This window comes from Nerophis lumbriciformis, linkage group LG14 (genome assembly GCF_033978685.3).
Source record: "Nerophis lumbriciformis linkage group LG14, RoL_Nlum_v2.1, whole genome shotgun sequence".
Taxonomy (NCBI): domain Eukaryota; kingdom Metazoa; phylum Chordata; class Actinopteri; order Syngnathiformes; family Syngnathidae; genus Nerophis; species Nerophis lumbriciformis.
Window position 1 is genome coordinate 8,325,702 of NC_084561.2, and position 20,622 is coordinate 8,346,323.

General features: G+C 33.9%; 1 protein-coding gene and 1 long non-coding RNA gene across 2 annotated transcripts in view; both read right to left on the minus strand.

Annotated features, from left to right (window-relative positions):
- Positions 1-20,622, minus strand: part of agbl4 (AGBL carboxypeptidase 4) — a 1,010,561-nt gene that overhangs the window by 201,074 nt on the left and 788,865 nt on the right. The window lies entirely within an intron of this gene.
- Positions 14,908-20,622, minus strand: part of LOC140679393 (uncharacterized) — a 6,843-nt gene continuing 1,128 nt past the window's right edge. Inside the window, exons 1-2 of the long non-coding RNA XR_012050807.1 lie at positions 17,825-20,622; positions 14,908-17,554 (exon numbers count right to left, since the gene is read on the minus strand). The exon at positions 17,825-20,622 is cut by the window's right edge and continues 1,128 nt beyond it. This is a non-coding gene — a long non-coding RNA (uncharacterized lncRNA). The remainder of the gene's footprint in view (positions 17,555-17,824) is intronic.

The window sequence follows — 20,622 nt, forward strand, 5'->3', positions numbered from 1 at the left end:
TTGGGTTACAATAGGTCGATAATATCGTATTAAAATAAGCTGATAATACTGGGGTAAAATAAGTCCGTAAAATTGGGTTACAATAGGTCGATAATATATTAAAATAAGTTGATAACATAAGATTAAAATAAGTCGATAAAGTCATGTTAAAATAAGTTGATAAGATAAGGTTCAAATAAGTCGATAAAATAATGTTAAAATAAGTCGATAAAATCATGTTGAAATAAGTTTATAACAAATAAGGTTAAATTAAGTCGATAAAATCATGTTAAAATAAGTCGATAAAATCATGTTGAAATAAGTTGATAACAAATAAGGTTAAATTAAGTCGATAAAATCATGTTAAAAAAAGTTGATAACAATTGGTTAAAATAAGTCGATAAAATCATGTTAAAATAAGTTGATAACGTAAGGTTAAAATAAGTTGATAAAATCATGTTAAAATAAGTTGATAACAAAAGGTTAAAATAAGTCGATAAAATCATGCTAAAATAAGTTGATAAGTTGATAACATAAGGTTAAAATAAATCGATAACATTGGGCTAAAATAAGTCGATAAAATCATGTTAAAATAAGTTGATAACAAAAGGTTAAAATAAGTCGATAACATTGGGTTACAATAGGTCGATAATATATTAAAATAAGTTGATAACATAAGATTAAAATAGGTATAAAAAAAACGGGTTAAAATAACTCAGAAACATTGGGTTAAAATAAGTCGATAAAATCATGTTAAAAGAAGTTGATAACATAAGGTTAAAATAAGTTGATGAAACTGGGTTAAAAATAAGTTGATAACATTGGTTTGAAATAAGTTGATAACATCAGGATAAAATAAGTGGATAACATCGGGTTGAAAAAAGTCAGTAACATTGTGTTAAAATAAGTTGATGACATCGGGTTAAAATAAGTTGATAACATCGGGTTACAATCGGTCGATAATATCGTATTAAAATAAGCTGATAATACTGGGGTAACATAAGTCGGTAAAATTGGGTTACAATAGGTCGATAATATCGTATTAAAATAAGCTGATAATACTGGGGTAAAATAAGTCGGTAAAATTGGGTTACAATAGGTCGATAATATATTAAAATAAGTTGATAACATAAGATTAAAATAAGTCGATAAATTCATGTTAAAATAAGTTGATAAGATAAGGTTCAAATAAGTCGATAAAATAATGTTAAAATAAGTCGATAAAATCATGTTGAAATAAGTTGATAACAAATAAGGTTAAATTAAGTCGATAAAATCATGTTAAAAAAAGTTGATAACAATTGGTTAAAATAAGTCGATAAAATCATGTTAAAATAAGTTGATAATGTAAGGTTAAAATAAGTTGATAAAATCATGTTAAAATAAGTTGATAACAAAAGGTTAAAATAAGTCGATAAAATCATGCTAAAATAAGTTGATAAGTTGATAACATATGGTTAAAATAAATCGATAACATTGGGCTAAAATAAGTCGATAAAATCATGTTAAAATAAGTTGATAACAAAAGGTTAAAATAAGTCGATAACATTGGGTTACAATAGGTCGATAATATATTAAAATAAGTTGATAACATAAGATTAAAATAGGTATAAAAAAACGGGTTAAAATAACTCAGAAACATTGGGTTAAAATAAGTCGATAAAATCATGTTAAAAGAAGTTGATAACATAAGGTTAAAATAAGTTGATGAAACTGGGTTAAAAATAAGTTAATAACATTGGGTTGAAATAAGTTGATAACATCAGGATAAAAAAAGTGGATAACATGGGGTTGAAAAAAGTCAATAACATTGTGTTAAAATAAGTTGATGACATACGGTTAAAATAAGTTGATAACATCGGGTTACAATAGGTCGATAATATCGTATTAAAATAAACTGATAATACTGGGGTAAAATAAGTCGGTAAAATTGGGTTACAATAGGTCAATAATATATTAAAATAAGTTGATAACATAAGATTAAAATAAAAGTGTTAAAATAAGTTGATGAAATCAGGTTAAAAATAAGTTAATAATAATGGGTTAATATAAGTTAATAACACTGGGTTAAAATAAGTTGATGACATCGGGTTAAAATAGGACAATAATATTTAAAAATAAGTTGATAACATAACATTAAAATAAGTCGATAATTTCATGTTAAAATATGTTGATAACATAAGGTTAAAATAAGTCGATAAAATAATGTTAAAATAAGTCGATAAAATCATGTTAAAATAAGTTGATAACAAATAAGGTTAAATTAAGTCGATAAAATCATGTTGAAATAAGTTGATAACATAAGGTTAAAATAAGTAGATAAATCATGTTAAAATAAGTTAACATTGGGTTAAAATAAGTCGATAAAATCATGTTAAAATAAGTTGACAACATAAGGTTAAAATAAGTCGATAAAATCATGTTAAATAAGTTGATAAGTTGATAACATAAGGTTAAAATAAGTCGATAAAATCATGTTAAAATAAGTTGATAACAAAAGGTTAAAATAAGTCGATAAAATCATGTTAAAATAATTTAATAACATTGGGTTAAAATAAGTCAATAAAATCATGTTAAAATAAGTTGATAACATAAGGTTAAAATAAGTCGATAAAATCATGTTAAAATAAGTTGATAACATAAGGTTCAAATAAGTTGATAAAATCATGTTAAAATAAGTTCATAACATTGGGTTAAAATAAGTCGATAAAATCATGTTAAAATAAGTTGATAACATAAGGTTAAAATAAGTAGATAAAATCATGTTAAAAAAAGTTAATAACATTGGGTTAAAATAAGTCGATAAAATCATGTTAAAATAAGTTGATAACAAAAGGTTAAAATAAGTCGATAAAATCATGTTAAAATAAATTGATAAGTTGATAACATAAGGTTAAAATAAGTCGATAAAATCATGTTAAAATAAGTTAACATTGGGTTAAAATAAGTCGATAAAATCATGTTAAAATAAGTTGATAACATAAGGTTAAAAAAAGTTGATAACATAAGGTTAAAATAAGTCGATAAAATCATGTTAAAATAAATTGATAAGTTGATAACATAAGGTTAAAATAAGTCGATAAAATCATGTTAAAATAAGTTAATAACATTGGGTTAAAATAAGTTGATAAAATCATGTTAAAATAAGTTCATAACATTGGGTTAAAATAAGTCGATAAAATCATGTTAAAATAAGTTGATAACAAAAGGTTAAAATACATCGATAAAATCATGTTAAAATAAGTTGATAACATAAGGTTAAAATAAGTCGATAAAATCATGTTAAAATAATTCATAACATTCGGTTAAAATAAGTCGATAAAATCATGTAAAAAATAAGTTGATAACATAAGGTTAAAATAAGTCGATAAAATCATGTTAAAATAAGTTGATAAGTTGATAACATAGTGTTAAAATAAGTCGATAAAATCATGTTAAAATAAGTTAATAACATTGGGTTAAAATAAGTCGATAAAATCATGTTAAAATAAGTTGACAACATAAGGTTAAAATAAGTCGATAAAATCATGTTAAATAAGTTGATAAGTTGATAACATAAGGTTAAAATAAGTCGATAAAATCATGTTAAAATAAGTTGATAACAAAAGGTTAAAATAAGTCGATAAAATCATGTTAAAATAATTTAATAACATTGGGTTAAAATAAGTCAATAAAATCATGTTAAAATAAGTTGATAACATAAGGTTAAAATAAGTCGATAAAATCATGTTAAAATAAGTTGATAACATAAGGTTAAAATAAGTCGATAAAATCATGTTAAAATAAGTTCATAACATTGGGTTAAAATAAGTCGATAAAATCATGTTAAAATAAGTTGATAACATAAGGTTAAAATAAGTAGATAAAATCATGTTAAAAAAAGTTAATAACATTGGGTTAAAATAAGTCGATAAAATCATGTTAAAATAAGTTGATAACAAAAGGTTAAAATAAGTCGATAAAATCATGTTAAAATAAATTGATAAGTTGATAACATAAGGTTAAAATAAGTCGATAAAATCATGTTAAAATAAGTTAACATTGGGTTAAAATAAGTCGATAAAATCATGTTAAAATAAGTTGATAACATAAGGTTAAAAAAAGTTGATAACATAAGGTTAAAATAAGTCGATAAAATCATGTTAAAATAAATTGATAAGTTGATAACATAAGGTTAAAATAAGTCGATAAAATCATGTTAAAATAAGTTAATAACATTGGGTTAAAATAAGTTGATAAAATCATGTTAAAATAAGTTCATAACATTGGGTTAAAATAAGTCGATAAAATCATGTTAAAATAAGTTGATAACAAAAGGTTAAAATACATCGATAAAATCATGTTAAAATAAGTTGATAACATAAGGTTAAAATAAGTCGATAAAATCATTTTAAAATAATTCATAACATTCGGTTAAAATAAGTCGATAAAATCATGTAAAAAATAAGTTGATAACATAAGGTTAAAATAAGTCGATAAAATCATGTTAAAATAAGTTGATAAGTTGATAACATAGTGTTAAAATAAGTCGATAAAATCATGTTAAAATAAGTTAATAACATTGGGTTAAAATAAGTCGATAAAATCATGTTAAAATAAGTTGATAACATAGGGTTAAAATAAGTCGATAAAATCATCTTAAAATAAGCTAATAACATTGGGTTAAAATAAGTCGATAAAATCATGTTAAAATAGGTTCATAACATTGGGTTAAAATAAGTCGATAAAATCATGTTAAAATAAGTCGATAAAATCATGTTAAAATAAGTTCATAACATTGGGTTAAAATAAGTCGATAAAATCATGTTAAAATAAGTCGATAACAAAAGGTTAAAATAAGTCGATAAAATCATGTTAAAATAAGTTGATAAGTTGATAACATAGTGTTAAAATAAGTCGATAAAATCATGTTAAAATAAGTTAATAACATTGGGTTAAAATAAGTCGATAAAATCATGTTAAAATAAGTTGATAACATAGGGTTAAAATAAGTCGATAAAATCATCTTAAAATAAGCTAATAACATTGGGTTAAAATAAGTCGATAAAATCATGTTAAAATAGGTTCATAACATTGGGTTAAAATAAGTCGATAAAATCATGTTAAAATAAGTCGATAAAATCATGTTAAAATAAGTTCATAACATTGGGTTAAAATAAGTCGATAAAATCATGTTAAAATAAGTCGATAACAAAAGGTTAAAATAAGTCGATAAAATCATGTTAAAATAAGTTGATAACATAAGGTTAAAATAAGTCAATAAAATCATGTTAAAATAAGTTCATAACATTGGGTTAAAATAAGTCGATAAAATCATGTTAAAATAAGTTGATAACATAAGGTTAAAATAAGTAGATAAAATCATGTTAAAATAAGTTAATAACATTGGGTTAAAATAAGTCGATAAAATCATGTTAAAATAAGTTGATAACATAAGGTTAAAATAAGTAGATAAAATCATGTTAAAATAAGTTCATAACATTGGGTTAAAATAAGTCGATAAAATCATGTTAAAATAAGTTGATAACAAAAGGTTAAAATAAGTCAATAAAATCATGTTAAAATAAATTGATAAGTTGATAACATAAGGGTAAAATAAGTCGATAAAATCATGTTAAAATAAGTTAACATTGGGTTAAAATAAGTCGATAAAATCATGTAAAATAAGTTGATAACATAAGGTTAAAATAAGTTGATAACATAAGGTTAAAATAAGTCGATAAAATCATGATAAAATAAATTGATAAGTTGATAACATAAGGTTAAAATAAGTCGATAAAATCATGTTAAAATAAGTTAATAACATTGGGTTAAAATAAGTTGATAAAATCATGTTAAAATAAGTTGATAACAAAAGGTTAAAATACATCGATAAAATCATGTTAAAATAAGTTGATAACATAAGGTTAAAATAAGTCGATAAAATCATGTTAAAATAAGTTCATAACATTCGGTTAAAATAAGTCGATAAAATCATGTAAAAAATAAGTTCATAACATAAGGTTAAAATAAGTCGATAAAATCATGTTAAAATAAGTTGATAAGTTGATAACATAAGGTTAAAATAAGTCGATAAAATCATGTTAAAATAAGTTAATAACATTGGGTTAAAATAAGTCGATAAAATCATGTTAAAATAAGTTGATAACATAAGGTTAAAATAAGTCGATAAAATCATCTTAAAATAAGCTAATAACATTGGGTTAAAATAAGTCGATAAAATCATGTTAAAATAAGTTCATAACATTGGGTTAAAATAAGTCGATAAAATCATGTTAAAATAAGTCGATAAAATCATGTTAAAATAAGTTCATAACATTGGGTTAAAATAAGTCGATAAAATCATGTTAAAATAAGTCGATAACAAAAGGTTAAAATAAGTCGATAAAATCATGTTAAAATAAGTTTATAACATAAGGTTAAAATAAGTCAATAAAATCATGTTAAAATAAGTTCATAACATTGGGTTAAAATAAGTCGATAAAATCATGTTAAAATAAGTTGATAACATAAGGTTAAAATAAGTAGATAAAATCATGTTAAAATAAGTTAATAACATTGGGTTAAAATAAGTCGATAAAATCATGTTAAAATAAGTTGATAACAAAAGGTTAAAATAAGTCAATAAAATCATGTTAAAATAAATTGATAAGTTGATAACATAAGGTTAAAATAAGTCGATAAAATCATGTTAAAATAAGTTAACATTGGGTTAAAATAAGTCAATAAAATCATGTTAAAATAAGTTGATAACATAAGGTTAAAATAAGTCGATAAAATCATGTTAAAATAAGTTGATAACATAAGGTTAAAATAAGTCGATAAAATCATGTTAAAATAAGTTCATAACATTGGGTTAAAATAAGTCGATAAAATCATGTTAAAATAAGTTCATAACATAAGGTTAAAATAAGTTGATAACACTGATTTAAAATGTGTCAATAACATTGGTTTGAGTACAATACAGTAACTCAGCAACATCGGGTTAAAATAAATGGATAATGACAAGTCAAAAATAACTCAGTAAAATAAGGTAGAGTGTCGTCGTGTTTTTGAAATATTTGTGTGACTTTGCCGACTTTCCTTGTCCTTTTTCTGCTCGGGATAGAATACGACTTGATGGCACATTCTGCACAATTCCCTTGCACGTCTAATTAGACAAGATATTGAACTAATTCACTGATTTGAATGCAGGCTCGTACACAACATTTAGCCCTTCTCTGCGGCAGGAAGGCTGTTTTCCTCGCTAAAACAAACGGTGTGAGCGACCGGCCCTGATTAAAGAAGAACTTATCTTAGAAGCAAACAGCACCTAAGGTCCAAAGTGACGTGCCGTCTAATCAGCCGCCTGGTCGGGTTGAGTCAAGTTGTTGTCGTGTTTGATTGGAAGTCATAACGTCGGCCATGTTCCTCGCTCACATTCTACCACGGCCATAAAAAGCCGGCAGTTTTTTTTTTTTTGCATTCCAAACACATCCAATGTCACACAGGAAATGCATTACTGCCAGCGATTATGCGCCGCCGCCGCCGCCGTGCATGACACGCCACGCCAGATAAGATGAATCAGACCATGTTCCAAGAAGCTCCATAAAAGCAGCCAAACGTCCATATTCATTAGGTCGCGTGTGTGACACAAATACAATATCTACACCCCCCCTTCTTGCTTTTCACCGCAGGGTGGGGACGCCGGGCGCCGCTGCGACACACGGCGAGGGCCGCAGAGCCCAACCCGGCGGGGGAAGCCACGCCGCTAATCCATCATCACCGGTGGCGGCAGCTTGGGCCGCGCTCACATCGACGCCTTCCCCTCGGGCTGCGGGGGAATGACACGCTTGCTTACACGGGCAATACCGTATGGAAATGCGTCCGTTTGACGGTCCGCTCGCTCAAAGCCACACCGGAAAATGTCAGGAGTACAAAATCCACCGCTTAAAATCCACTTTTAAAACAAGCAGCTTTAACAGTTTAGCTTTCTTTAAAAAAAACAAAAAAAAACAACATTTTTCCTACGCTTTGAACCCTGCAGCTTATAAAACGGTGCGGCTAATTTATGTGTTTTTCTTCGCCCGGCAGCCGTAATGTTTTGTATTCAACACCGACAGAAACATTGAAAAGGTGTGTTCTTGTTTGTGCAATGGCGACAACTTTTGGACGGGTTTGCTTACTACGGGTGTTGCGGGTGGAAAATGCACATCCGGTTTTGCACCTTCAACCGTTTTTGCTCGAAATTATTCTTCACGCATCACTCCGAGCAACGTTTGTAAGTTTTACAATACAACTAAAACAATTCATACTAGAGTGTCCGCCCTGAGATCAGTAGGTTGTGAGTTCAAACCCCGACCAAGTCATACCAAAGACTATAAAAATGGGAGCCATTACCTCCTTGCATCAAGGGTTGGAATTGGGGGTTAAATCACCAAAACTTATTTCCCCTCACCTCCCAGGGGGTGATCAAGGATGATGGGTCAAATGCAGAGAATAATTTCGCCACACCTAAAGTGTGTGTGACAATCATTGCTACTTTAACTTTAACAGTTTAGCTTTGTTAATAAAACAACACATTTTTCCTACGCTTTGAACCCTGCAGCTTATAAAACAGTGCGGCTAATTTATGGGTTTTTCCTTCACCCGGCAGCCGTAATGTTTTGTATTCAACACAGACAGAAACATTGAAAAGGTGTGTTCTTGTTTGTGCAATGGCGCCAACTTTTGGACGGGTTTGCTTACTACGGGTGTTGCGGGTGGAAAATGCACATCCGGTTTTACAACTTCAACCGTTTCTGCTCGAAATTATTCTTCACGCATCACTCCGACCAACGTTTGTAAGTTTTACAATACAACTAAAACAATTCATACTATAGTGTCCGCCCTGAGATCGGTAGGTTGTGAGTTCAAACCCCTACCGAGTCATACCAAAGACTATAAAAAGGGGACCCATTACCTCCCTGCTTGGCACTCAGCATCAAGGGTTGGAATTGGGGGTTAAATCACCAAAAATGATTCCTGGGCGTGGCCACCGTTGCTGCTCACTGCTCCCCTCACCTCCCAGGGGGTGATCAAGGGTGATGGGTCGAATGCAGAGAATAATTTCGCCACACCTAAAGTGTGTGTGACAATCATTGCTACTTTAACTTTAACAGTTTAGCTTTGTTAAAAAAACAACAACACATTTTTCCTACGCTTCGAACCTTGCAGCTTATAAAACGGTGCAGCTAATTTATGGGTTTTTTCTTCGCCCGACAGCCGTAACGTTTTGTATTCAACACCGACAGAAACATTGAAAAGGTGTGTTCTTGTTTGTGTAATGGCGACAACTTTTGGACGGGTTTGCTTACTACGGGTGTTGCGGGTGGAAAATGTACATCCGGTTTTACACCTTCAACCGTTTCTGCTCGAAATTATTCTTCACGCATCACTCCGAGCAACGTTTGCAAGTTTTACAATACAACTAAAACAATACATACTAGAATGTCCGCCCTGAGATAGGTAGGTTTTGAGTTCAAACCCCTGCCGAGTCATACCAAATACTATAAAAATGGGACCCATTACCTCCCTGCTTGGTACTCAGCATCAAGGGTTGGAATTGGGGGTTAAATCACCAAAAATGATTGCCGGGCGCGGCCACTGCTGCTGCTCACTGCTCCCCTCATCTCCCAGGGGGTGATCAAGGGTGATGAGTCAAATGCAGAGAATAATTTCGCCACACCTAATGTGTGTGTGACAATCAATGCTACTTTAACTTTAACAGTTTAGCTTTGTTAAAAAAACAAAACAAACATTTTTCCTACGCTTCGAACCCTGCAGCTTATAAAACGGTGCAGCTAATTTATGGGTTTTTTCTTCGCCCGACAGCCGTAATGTTTTGTATTCAACACCGACAGAAACATTGAAAATAAAAATAAAAATAAAATCATTACATCTAAAAAAACAATAAAATATTTGTTTATAGAAGAGTTTGAATGCCGGTTTAAGAGATGTCTAATCCTTGCTCAGTTTAAAAAGAGGTACAAAGACATGATTTTCAAAATATACAAGAATGAGGGTTTCTAACAACCACAAGGTGTTTACATTATTATTAATTCTCCAATTTTTTGGGTAGTTATTTACTTAGAACGGGTATATGTAGTTCACATTTGAACTGATACAATACCAATTCCCGGTACCTGGGAATTGATACCGCTACTCAATCAATTTTTGATACTATAGAGTGTGTTAATATTGTTTTTGATTATAAAACACATTTAAGAATGAGCTGATAATGACTGCTGTCCAGTTGTTTTATCTTTAAAAAAAAAAAATCACATTTCTGAGTTTCACTTGCAAGTATGACATTAAAACCTCTAAAGGCTTAGTGGCCACATGCGTGGACAGCACCTTTTAGCTCTTATTTCCAAAATTGTGTACACTACTGAATTGGGGTCTTACGGCCACTTATGTGGACACTTATACTGCCATCTGGTGGTGTCAGAAGAGTATAACATACAATGGAATTTGGAAAAAAAAAAGGGTAAAAATAAGAATTAGCATGTCAGTTAACATGAAGTACACGTTTGTGTACTTATGGACTAAGTACATTATATAAAATGATGATTCTTAGTTTTTATTCTAATTAGGGTCCAATAAGCCCAAATAGCAAAGAGAAATAAGTAAAAAAGCATGTAAACAAACAGCTTAGGCCTTAAGAGGTTAAGTTGTAGTTGCAAGTCCAAGACATTAGATGGCAGTAGTGCATAGTTTATGGTTTGCTGGCTTAGTCGGTTCAGTCTTTGCTAAATGTAGTCTTTTGTTGCGCCTCAAAAAGTGTTGATACTGTAAGTATTGTACTTCTTAGGAACCAGCTGTTTGATTGTAACGTGCATCGTAGTTGTAGTTTTTATCAACAAATTTGAAGTTGTTGAAATCGCCATGTAAAACTGCTAATGCTAATCAGTAGCGTGTCAATAGGAAAGCCAACGTATATTAGCACCTATAACAAAACTAAAAAAAAAAAAAAAAAAATGGCCCTCAGCATGTTTTGACTTTTCAGTACACAGCTCTTGGTGGAAAAAGTTTGGACAACCCTGATTGACAGAAAAGACCGAACAAAAAAGAAACCGACTATTTGCGTGCAATCAGGTTAGAAACCAAACATAGACCACAAAAAAATAAATTTTTTTTTAATTATTCTTGTGTAAATACAACCCCGTTTCCATATGAGTTGGGTTGAAAAGGATTAGCAAATCATTGTATTCCGTTTATATTTACATCTAACACAATTTCCCAACTCATATGGAAACGGGGTTTGTATATGAGCAGCAATTTGGGGCCCCGAAGCAGAATTAGCGGCATCATCCATACGGCTAATTTGGGGCCCCTAAGCAGAATTTTGTTAAAACAATTTTTCCCACCTCTTAATTAATGAAATATTTGTTTTAACTTTTACAATCAAACTTGAATTGTATTAGTGCAAAATAACAAATTTACCAGTTTACCAGCAGAAAAGAGCTATAAATAAATTTAAAAAAATATTAATGTCATATAAATATACAATATACATATATGTTTATATATAAATAATGCATTTTAAAAAAAGGGGCTATAAATAAAAATAAAAAAAATATTAATGTGATATATATATATATATATACAATATAGATATATTATATATAAATAATGCATTTAAAAAAAAGTAACTTTTTTTGTATTATTTAAATAAAATTGATGATTTAAAATGAGTTATTACTTTAATATGTGAATCATTGCACTTGGAATACATTGATTTAAAATGTGTTACAATTTGACAACAAGGATTAAACACATGTAGAAGTTGTTATGAAGTGGAAAGGGGTAGGAGTAAATAAGCTTTGCTTCTTCCTACTCCTTTTCGGACATGTCGTGAGAAATGAAAACGTTTAATATGTGATGTAACATGCTGACTTTGTATACATGTTCCAAACAAAAAGACAGAATTTGTGTTAAACTACTTTTTTTTTTTTTTTGCTTCAAAAATGTAACTTTAAATGAGTGTTTTCTCCATTATTTTCTGGTCCGCCACCTCGAGGAAGAAGGAAAACGTGGCATCATTCGTCTATAAAATTGTTGTAAGTACACCTCTGCATAAAGAAAACTATATAAATACAGATCAACTTACAGGAAATCATTTTAACATTGTTTTTTTTAGAAAATATTTAAAGTGCATCAATTGTAATTATTTAAACCACAGGTGTCAAACTCAAGGCCCGCGACATCATTTTATCTGGCCCGCAAACACCTGGAAATAATATTTGTCTATAAAGTATTTTCTCGCTAAATGTAATGGATTTTTTTAATTTTGACAGAATAAATATATATACTCCTTAAAAATTGCATGCCTTTTCAACTTTAATAGTGTCCAATATTGCAACAAATGTTACAGTATATTATCAAACTTTCCATATTTTTTTGCCTAAATAAAAATACATTTTACAGCAAACTACCCATTAAATTAATAAAAATGACAATACTTTTTTACAGCATATTACTGTAAATTGAAAAAAACTAAAACAATTTTTCCATTAAAATTCTGTTGACTGAGTCGCCATATTTTTACTGTAAAATCTTGTTTTTAACAGTGTATTACTGTAAAAGGAAAAACGATACATTTGTTTTTACAGTAGAAAAACTGGCAGTTAAGTTGCCAGAATAAAAAAAAGAACTTGTACTATTTTTACAAACACAATATAATGTTGTAAAAAACAATGTCAATTTAACACAAAAATTCTGGGAATTAAACTGCAAGCTTTTTCCGTAAACCCCCCCAAAAAAACAAAAAAAACCCAGTGGTATGGTTTTTCCATTTACCGTAAAATGTTGTAAAAAAACAAACAAAAAAACCCACTATTTTACAGTAACATTTTGTAAATGTAAAGTTTTTACTGTAAAATCGACAGTCTACTTAAAATAATTTATATAATTAACAATAAAAACCAGAGGCAAAGTCTTACATTATTCACTGTTATTAGCGGCCCTCTGATTGCAGCCATAACTGCCATGTGGCCCTCAATGAAAACCAGTTTGACATCCCCGATTTAAACTATACATTTTTTTTTTGGACCAACTCGAACCATTTGACAAATAAACTAAAAATAAATCACAATATAAAACACTTTAACCTACAAAACAGAACAAATAAAACAATTTGTGATTATTTTTTCAATCAAAATGAGGAAGTCAGGATTAGTGAAGTGAATTCTATTTATATAGCGCTTTACTCTAATGGATAAAGTGTCTTGCCCAAGGACACAACGGCAGTGACTAGGTTGGCAGAAGCGGGGATCGAACCTGGAACCCTCAAGTTGCTGGCACGGCCACTCTACCAACCGAGCTATTCCGGCCCAAAAAATAATTATAAAATAAATAAATAATAATAAAATAGAATACAATAAAATAAAATAAATAATAATTTAAATAAACAAAAATAAATCACAATATAAAACACTTCAACCTACAAAACAAAATTAATAAAATAATTTGTGATTATTTTTAAATCAAAATAAGAAAGTCAGGATTAGTGAAGTGAATTTTATTTATATAGCACTTTTCTCTAGTAGGTAAAGTGTCTTGCCCAAGGCCACAACGGCATTGACTAGGTTGGCGGAAGCGGGGATCGAACCTGGAACCCTCAAGTTGCTGGCACGGCCACACTACCAATTGAGCAAAATCGCCCAAAAAAAATAAAAATAAAAATAATAATAAAAAAATAAAAAATAATAATAATAATAAAAAAAAAATATATAATTTAAAAAAATCATTTAAATATACTAAAAATGAATCACAATATAAAACACTTCAACCTGCAAAACAAATAAAACAATTTGTAAATACTTTTAAATCAAAATGAGGAAGTCAGGATTAGTGAAGTGAATTATATTTATATAGCGCTTTACTCTAGTGGGTAAAGTGTCTTGCCCAAAGACACAACGGCAGTGACTAGGTTGGCGGAAGCGGGGATCGAACCTGGAACCCTCAAGTTGCTGGCACGGCCACTCTACCAACCGAGCTATACCGCCACAAAAAATATATCTATAATAAAAATAAATAAAAAAATAAATAAAATAAAATAATAATAATAAAATAAATAATAAATACAAATCACAATATAAAACAATTTAACCTACAAAACAAAACGAATAAAACAATTTGTGATTATTTTTAAATCAAAATGAGGAAGTCAGTATTAGTGAAGTATATTTATATAGCGCTTTTCTCTAGTGGGTAAAGTGTCTTGCCCAAGGTCGCGACGGCAGTGACTAGGGTGGCGGAAGCAGGGATCGAACCCGGAACCCTCAAGTTGCTGGCACCGCCACTCTACCAACCGAGCTATACAGCCCCAAAAAATAAAAATAAAAATATAAAATAAAATAATAATAATTTAAATATACTAAAAATATATCACAATATAAAACACTTTAACCTACAAAACAAAATGAATAAAACAATTTGTGATTATTTTTAAATCAAAATGAGGAAGTCAGGATTAGTGAAGTGAAGTGAATTATATTTATATAGCGCTTTTCTCTAGTGACTCAAAGCGCTTTACATAGTGAAACCCAATATCTAAGTTACATTTAAACTAGTGTGGGTGGCACTGGGAGCGGGTGGGTAAAGTGTCTTGCCCAAGGACACAACGGCAGCAACTAGGATGGCGGAAGCGGGAATCGAACCCGGAACCCTCAAGTTGCTGGCACGGCCACTCCACCAACCGAGCCATGCCGCCCCGATTAACGGAAGACTGCTTTTAAATCAATGCATTCGAAGACAAAACGACAAACAAAAATGGATATTGTTTGACATCTTTATCATTTTTAAAGCACACCAAATGCATCAGGTTTGTTCCCCAAAGTACAACACCGTGCAGCGGTGGAAGACACAGGAAAAAAAAAACCCAGTCACACAAGACGAGTGCTGATAAGAATAAAAGTTTGGATTTATTTTGCTTTTTATTTGGACAATAAAACACATGTTCCTGAAATGCAGCAAGAGACATAGAAGGGGATGGCTAAGCATCTCGCCGGCAGAGCGGAGAGGTGTGGCCGGTTAAGACGCTGCTGTACACGGACACGCTACTGCGTAGAATACCACCTGTGCCAGGCTAAAGCGGGCTTGAGGGTTGGGGGTTTTTACTGCAATCACTGGAGCGTCTTTCACGTCGCTATATCGATTACCCTGTCTTGCCCTAACGAGCACTGGCAATGCACTTCCACCCTAAAGAGTTCTGCACCGCACAGTCGGACTCCAAGGACGGTAAATGTCGTCACGGCAACGGTTAGCAAAAAAAAAGCGCTAACAGTGCATGGGTCGAACATAGGAGAAATCCAGGGGTCATTACCCTCTGAAAGCAAGGATGTAAAATAGGTTGCGCTACTTGGCTGCAACCAGCAGAGGCGCTGTTGATTTTCGCGATCCAAAGAAGCCCTGGAAGTTTAGCTCCGTCCTCGCAATGGCATAGAAATAGGAGGTCAGAACATTCTATTAAGAATGATTAAAAATAAAACAATTGTTACTCCTCGTCTCTTAAATGGTGAACGGGTTATACTTGTATCGCGCTTTTCTACCTTCCACATTCACCCATTCACACACTGATGGCGGGAGCTGCCATGCAAGGCCCTAACCACGACCCGTCGGGAGCAAGGGTGAAGTGTCTTGCTCAAGGACACAATGGACGTGACGAAGTTGGTAGAAGGTGGGGATCGAACCAGGAACCCTCAGGTTGCTGGCACGGCCACTATCCCAACTGCGCCACGCGACCCCCCGTCTCTTAACCAAAATGTACTCTCATCATACTTGCCAACCTTGAGACCTCCGAATTCGGTAGATTGGATGGGGGGCGTGGTTTGGTGGTAGCGGGGTTTTATATAGTAGCGTAGTTAGTGCTGCAAGGGGTTCTGGGTATTTGTTCTGTTTATGTTGTGTTACGGTGCGGATGTTCTCCCGAAATGTGTTTGTCATTCTTGTTTGGTGTGGATTCACAGTGTGGCGCATATTTGTAACAGTGTTAAAGTTGTTTATACGGCCACCCTTAGTGTGAGCTGTATGGCTGTTGACCAAGTATGCATGCATTCACTAATGTTAACTGCCTCCAATAATGTTGTCCGGGTGGAAATCGAGAGAATTCCGGGAGATTTTAGGGGGGGGGGGCACTGAAATTCGGGAGTCTCCAGGGAAAATCGGGAGGGTTGGCAAGTATGACCACGACCCATCAGGAGAAAGGATGAAGTGTCTTGCTCAATGACACAACGGCCGTGACGAGGTTGGTAGAAGGTGGGGATCGAACCAGGAACCCTCAGGTTGCTGGCACAGTCACTGTCCCAACTTCGCCACGCCATCCCCCGTCTCTTAACCAAAACATACTCTCATCATACTTGCCAACCTTGAGACCTCCGAATTCGGTAGATGGGATGGGGGGCGCGGTTGGGGGTGCGGGGTTTGGTGGTAGCGGGGGTTTATATAGTAGCGTAGTTAGTGCTGCAAGGGGTTCTGGGTATTTGTTCTGTTTATGTTGTGCTACGGTGCGGGTGTTCTCCCGAAATGTGTTTGTCATTCTTGTTTGGTGTGGGTTCACAGTGTGGCGCATATTTGTAACAGTGTTAAAGTTGTTTATACGGCCACTCTGTGTGACCTGTATGACTGTTGATCAAGTATGGGTTGCATTCACTAATGTTAACTGCCTCCAATATTGTTGTCCGGGTGGAAATCGGGAGAATTCCGGGAGAATGGTTGCCCCGGGAGATTTTCGGGGCGGGGGGGGGCACTGAAATTCGGGAGTCTCCCGGGAAAATCGGGAGGGTTGGCAAGTATGATCACGACCCATCAGGAGGAAGGGTGAAGTGTCTTGCTCAAGGACACAACGGCCACGACGAGGTTGGTAGAAGGTGGTTGATCGAACCAGGAACCCTCAGGTTGCTGGCAAGGCCACTCTCCCGACCGCGCCACGCCGTCCCCGTCTCTTAAGCAAAACTCTCATGGCCATCCCCAGTTGCAACAACTGCTTCCGAAAAACAAAAACAAAACACACAAACATTTAGTCGACTTGAACCAAGGTCTACCAGTTTTACTGCATAAAATGCATCTTTAAAGGACTGCTGTGGAAACATCAACCAGAAAAAATGAACGAGGAGTAAAAGCAATCAGGAGAACAGTCAAGAAAAATCACCATCAACTTTTTTGTTTGTTTTTGCTCGGTATCTTGACCCCCCAAAAATAAAACAAGACAAAGACGGTCCGTGGATTTCTACCCCCGGCTTTGTCCCTGAGCAAGTCAGAGCTTTTCTTCCTGTCACTCACACACAAACACATCGTAGACCCGGAGAGATGTAGCCGCGGCGACAGCAGCGAACAAGAGTTATGTCGATAATTTTTTACGATAATGATGATCAATGAGGAACTACTATCATATTTTTTAGCGACGTTCTCAGAGCATTCAATCGATCGCCAAATCTACTGCTCAGTTTGTCTTAGACAAGGTTCGGCCTCTCTCATCCGTCATCAGCTCATGCTTTCAGACTTGGACTGATCACAGATCAACCTCTAGAACTGTTGATCCTGAGAACACAGTGACCTGGATGAATGAGGACATCCCTAGGAATCTTTTCACTGACGTCTCTCAGTTATTTAACTGAAAACAGTTTTTTTTCAATTTAGTTTGAGATAATCTTGTTCATCCACATCATGTTATTGTCACGGCATTGAATGGACCACAACTGGACTGTTCAGTTCGTCTTAGACGACGTTTGGACTCTCATCCGAGCAGGCTTCATCAGCTCATGCTTTCAGACTTGGATTGATCACTTATCAACCTCTAGAACTGTTGATCCTGAGACACAGTGACCTGGATGAATGAGGACATCCCTAAGAATCTTTTTACTGACGTCTCTCAGTTATTTCACTGAAAACAGGTTTTTTTCAATTTAGTTTGAGATAATCTTGTTCATCCACATCATGTTATTGTCACAACATTGAATGGACCACAACTGGACTGTTCAGTTCGTCTTAGACGACGTTTGGACTCTCATCCGAGCAGGCTTCATCAGCTCATGCTTTCAGACTTGGACTGATCACAGATCAACCTCTAGAACTGTTGATCCTAAGAACACAGTGACCTGGATGAATGAGGACATCTCTAGGAATCTTTTTACTGACGTCTTCCAGTAATTTAATTGCGGTCATTTCTGTTCCCAAAATGGGGGCCATGGCAGAAAATAACAGAGAAGCACTTCCTTGCGTTTATTTTCTGTGGGCACAGACAAAACTAGTATAGACTGGCAAGAGGCTTCACTCAGTTTCTTTTACTCCGCTACAGATAACTCAAACAGTTATGGATGGATTTTTAATAATCTTTCAGGAAATGTCCTAAATAGGATAATAAACTAGTCGTTACATTTCTATGTTTACGTTACGAGCTTCAATTTCTGTGTGTGTACGCTCACTCGGTTTCTTTCATTATGCTATAGATGGCTCCAAAAGTTGTGGGCACATGGTGATTAAACTTTCAGAAAATGTCAGAAATGGGATAAGGATCCAGACCACTGTCTGGACTCAGGACTTTGTTTTACTGTTGGAAGGTAAGGCCTGGCGTACGTCTTCGCACTACGAGTGTGGACTGTCGTTCTGCACCCTAAAAAAGTGAAACCATTCTTGCCGAGTCATGCGTCTTAGATGATTAATACTTGGGTCCTACACCATCCCTTCAGATTAGGGCCGTCCTGTCTTGACTGCTTGGACGATAGTTTTTTAACAAGCTTTATCTTTACGTTTTGCGTCCTAAAAAAGTGAAACTATTCTTGTTGACTCATGGCACTGTCTTGGAGGATATTTACTTGGGTCCGACACCATTCTCTCAGATTAGAGCTGTCTTATCAAGACTGATAAGGCAGTCTAAGACAACCTGGACGGTCCATTCAATGCTCTGAGAAGTCTTCGGTTCGCCTAAACAACTCTTGAAAACTCGGGTCCGTCTTACATTCGGGTCAGTACAGTAATGCAGACCATTTGCTGTGACACAAGTCAATGGAAATCAATAAACGCCCTATTCAAAAGGTCCAGTGTGAGCTTTGAACCAGATTTTTCAAACACAAACACAATTAAACACTGGCAGCAAACAGGCGCTAACAGCTGACACATCCTTTTTAAAAAATCAACACGCTTTGAGGTACTCGAGAGACTCACAACTAGAACATTTTTTGGGGCGGATAGCAAGTACGCGGAACACGGCAACAGCGAGACTTCAGAGTTAGCATTTCGTAAAAGTATTTTGGCTTCTTTCACCAAAGTGAGGGAGTCGCGGTGGTTGACGCGCCCACGTAAAACAAAGCCCCCCCGTCAGGGTTAAAAACCAGAGGAAAGAAAAAAAAACAGCACCATTTGAGGTCCGAGAGACAGATCCGTGTAGAACTGTTTGCTGGTAGCACCGTCAACCAGTTAAAAATCTCCCAACGCAACACACAGACACCAAAAAACGCAAAGCACGGATCGACAGCACAACGTAGCGTAGAGCAGAGAACACAGCAGCATCCTGAATGAAGCAGGTCATCGTTTTCCAACAATGATATCGTGAGTCCAGGTGTTTTATATTCGAAGATATATACTCGTATATATATGTATTCTGTACATGTTGAGTAACCAGGTTTACTATATTTTTCTGACTATACACATAGTTCACTGACAAAACACACACCAGAGTAACAATGAGGTAGGGCGGTGAAAGTTAGATGAAGTAGAACCGGTTTGTGGATTGTATACAAAGTTACTGATACCGTAGTAAAAATATAGACCAAACAAACGTGTCGCCTCCTTGTTGGTCTCAGTTCAGCCTGGTAGTGGCTTTTTACGTACAAAGTACAGGAGGAGGATTTTGTTTAATCGTCAAAAAGCCTCGAGCAACTTTGACAAGCTTTTTTTTTTTTGTTGGTTTTCATCTACGTTCAGTTTTTTTTTTTTTTTTTTTTTGAAAGACCCAGTCATCGTTTCCTGTCCGGAACTGGAGGTGGTGCAGGAAGAGGATCACAGAGCTGGTGAGGTTTCAACGCGAGGGTGAAAGCGCCAAAGCGCTAACAATATACAGTCATGAACTATGCTCAAAAAAACACAAGTACCTCAAGTCCGATGTGGAAACCCGCTAACATGTCAGGTGATGTAATATCTATTTTTCTTAGGCTTGACCCCGCCCCCTTTTGGCATCGAACAACAAAACAATACATGACAGGACTATCGTTGCTTTGTAAAATGGTGAAGAAAACATTTTCGGGTCAGGCGGATTTGTCATGTGCAAACCATGCTGAGTAAGGGGTGCACAAAAATCGATTCGATTCATCCCAATTCTAAATCGATTCATTTTTTTTTTTTTTAAATCAATAAAAAACAAAAAAATTTAATACCTTTTTAGGCCATCTCAATGCAACCAGAAGGAGCTTTTCTAGCCTGTTTTGTAAACAGTTTCATTGTCATTATTATGCCAAATACATTGCGAGATTCATCGAGTTGAATCGAGAATAAAGTCTGAATCGAATCGTCACCCCATGAATCGAATCAAATCGCGAGTTGCCCAAAAACTCTCACCCCTAATGCTGATCACCAGCCAATCAGCATCCTAACACTTTGGCTGATACTGATCGTACTTAGGTAAATATC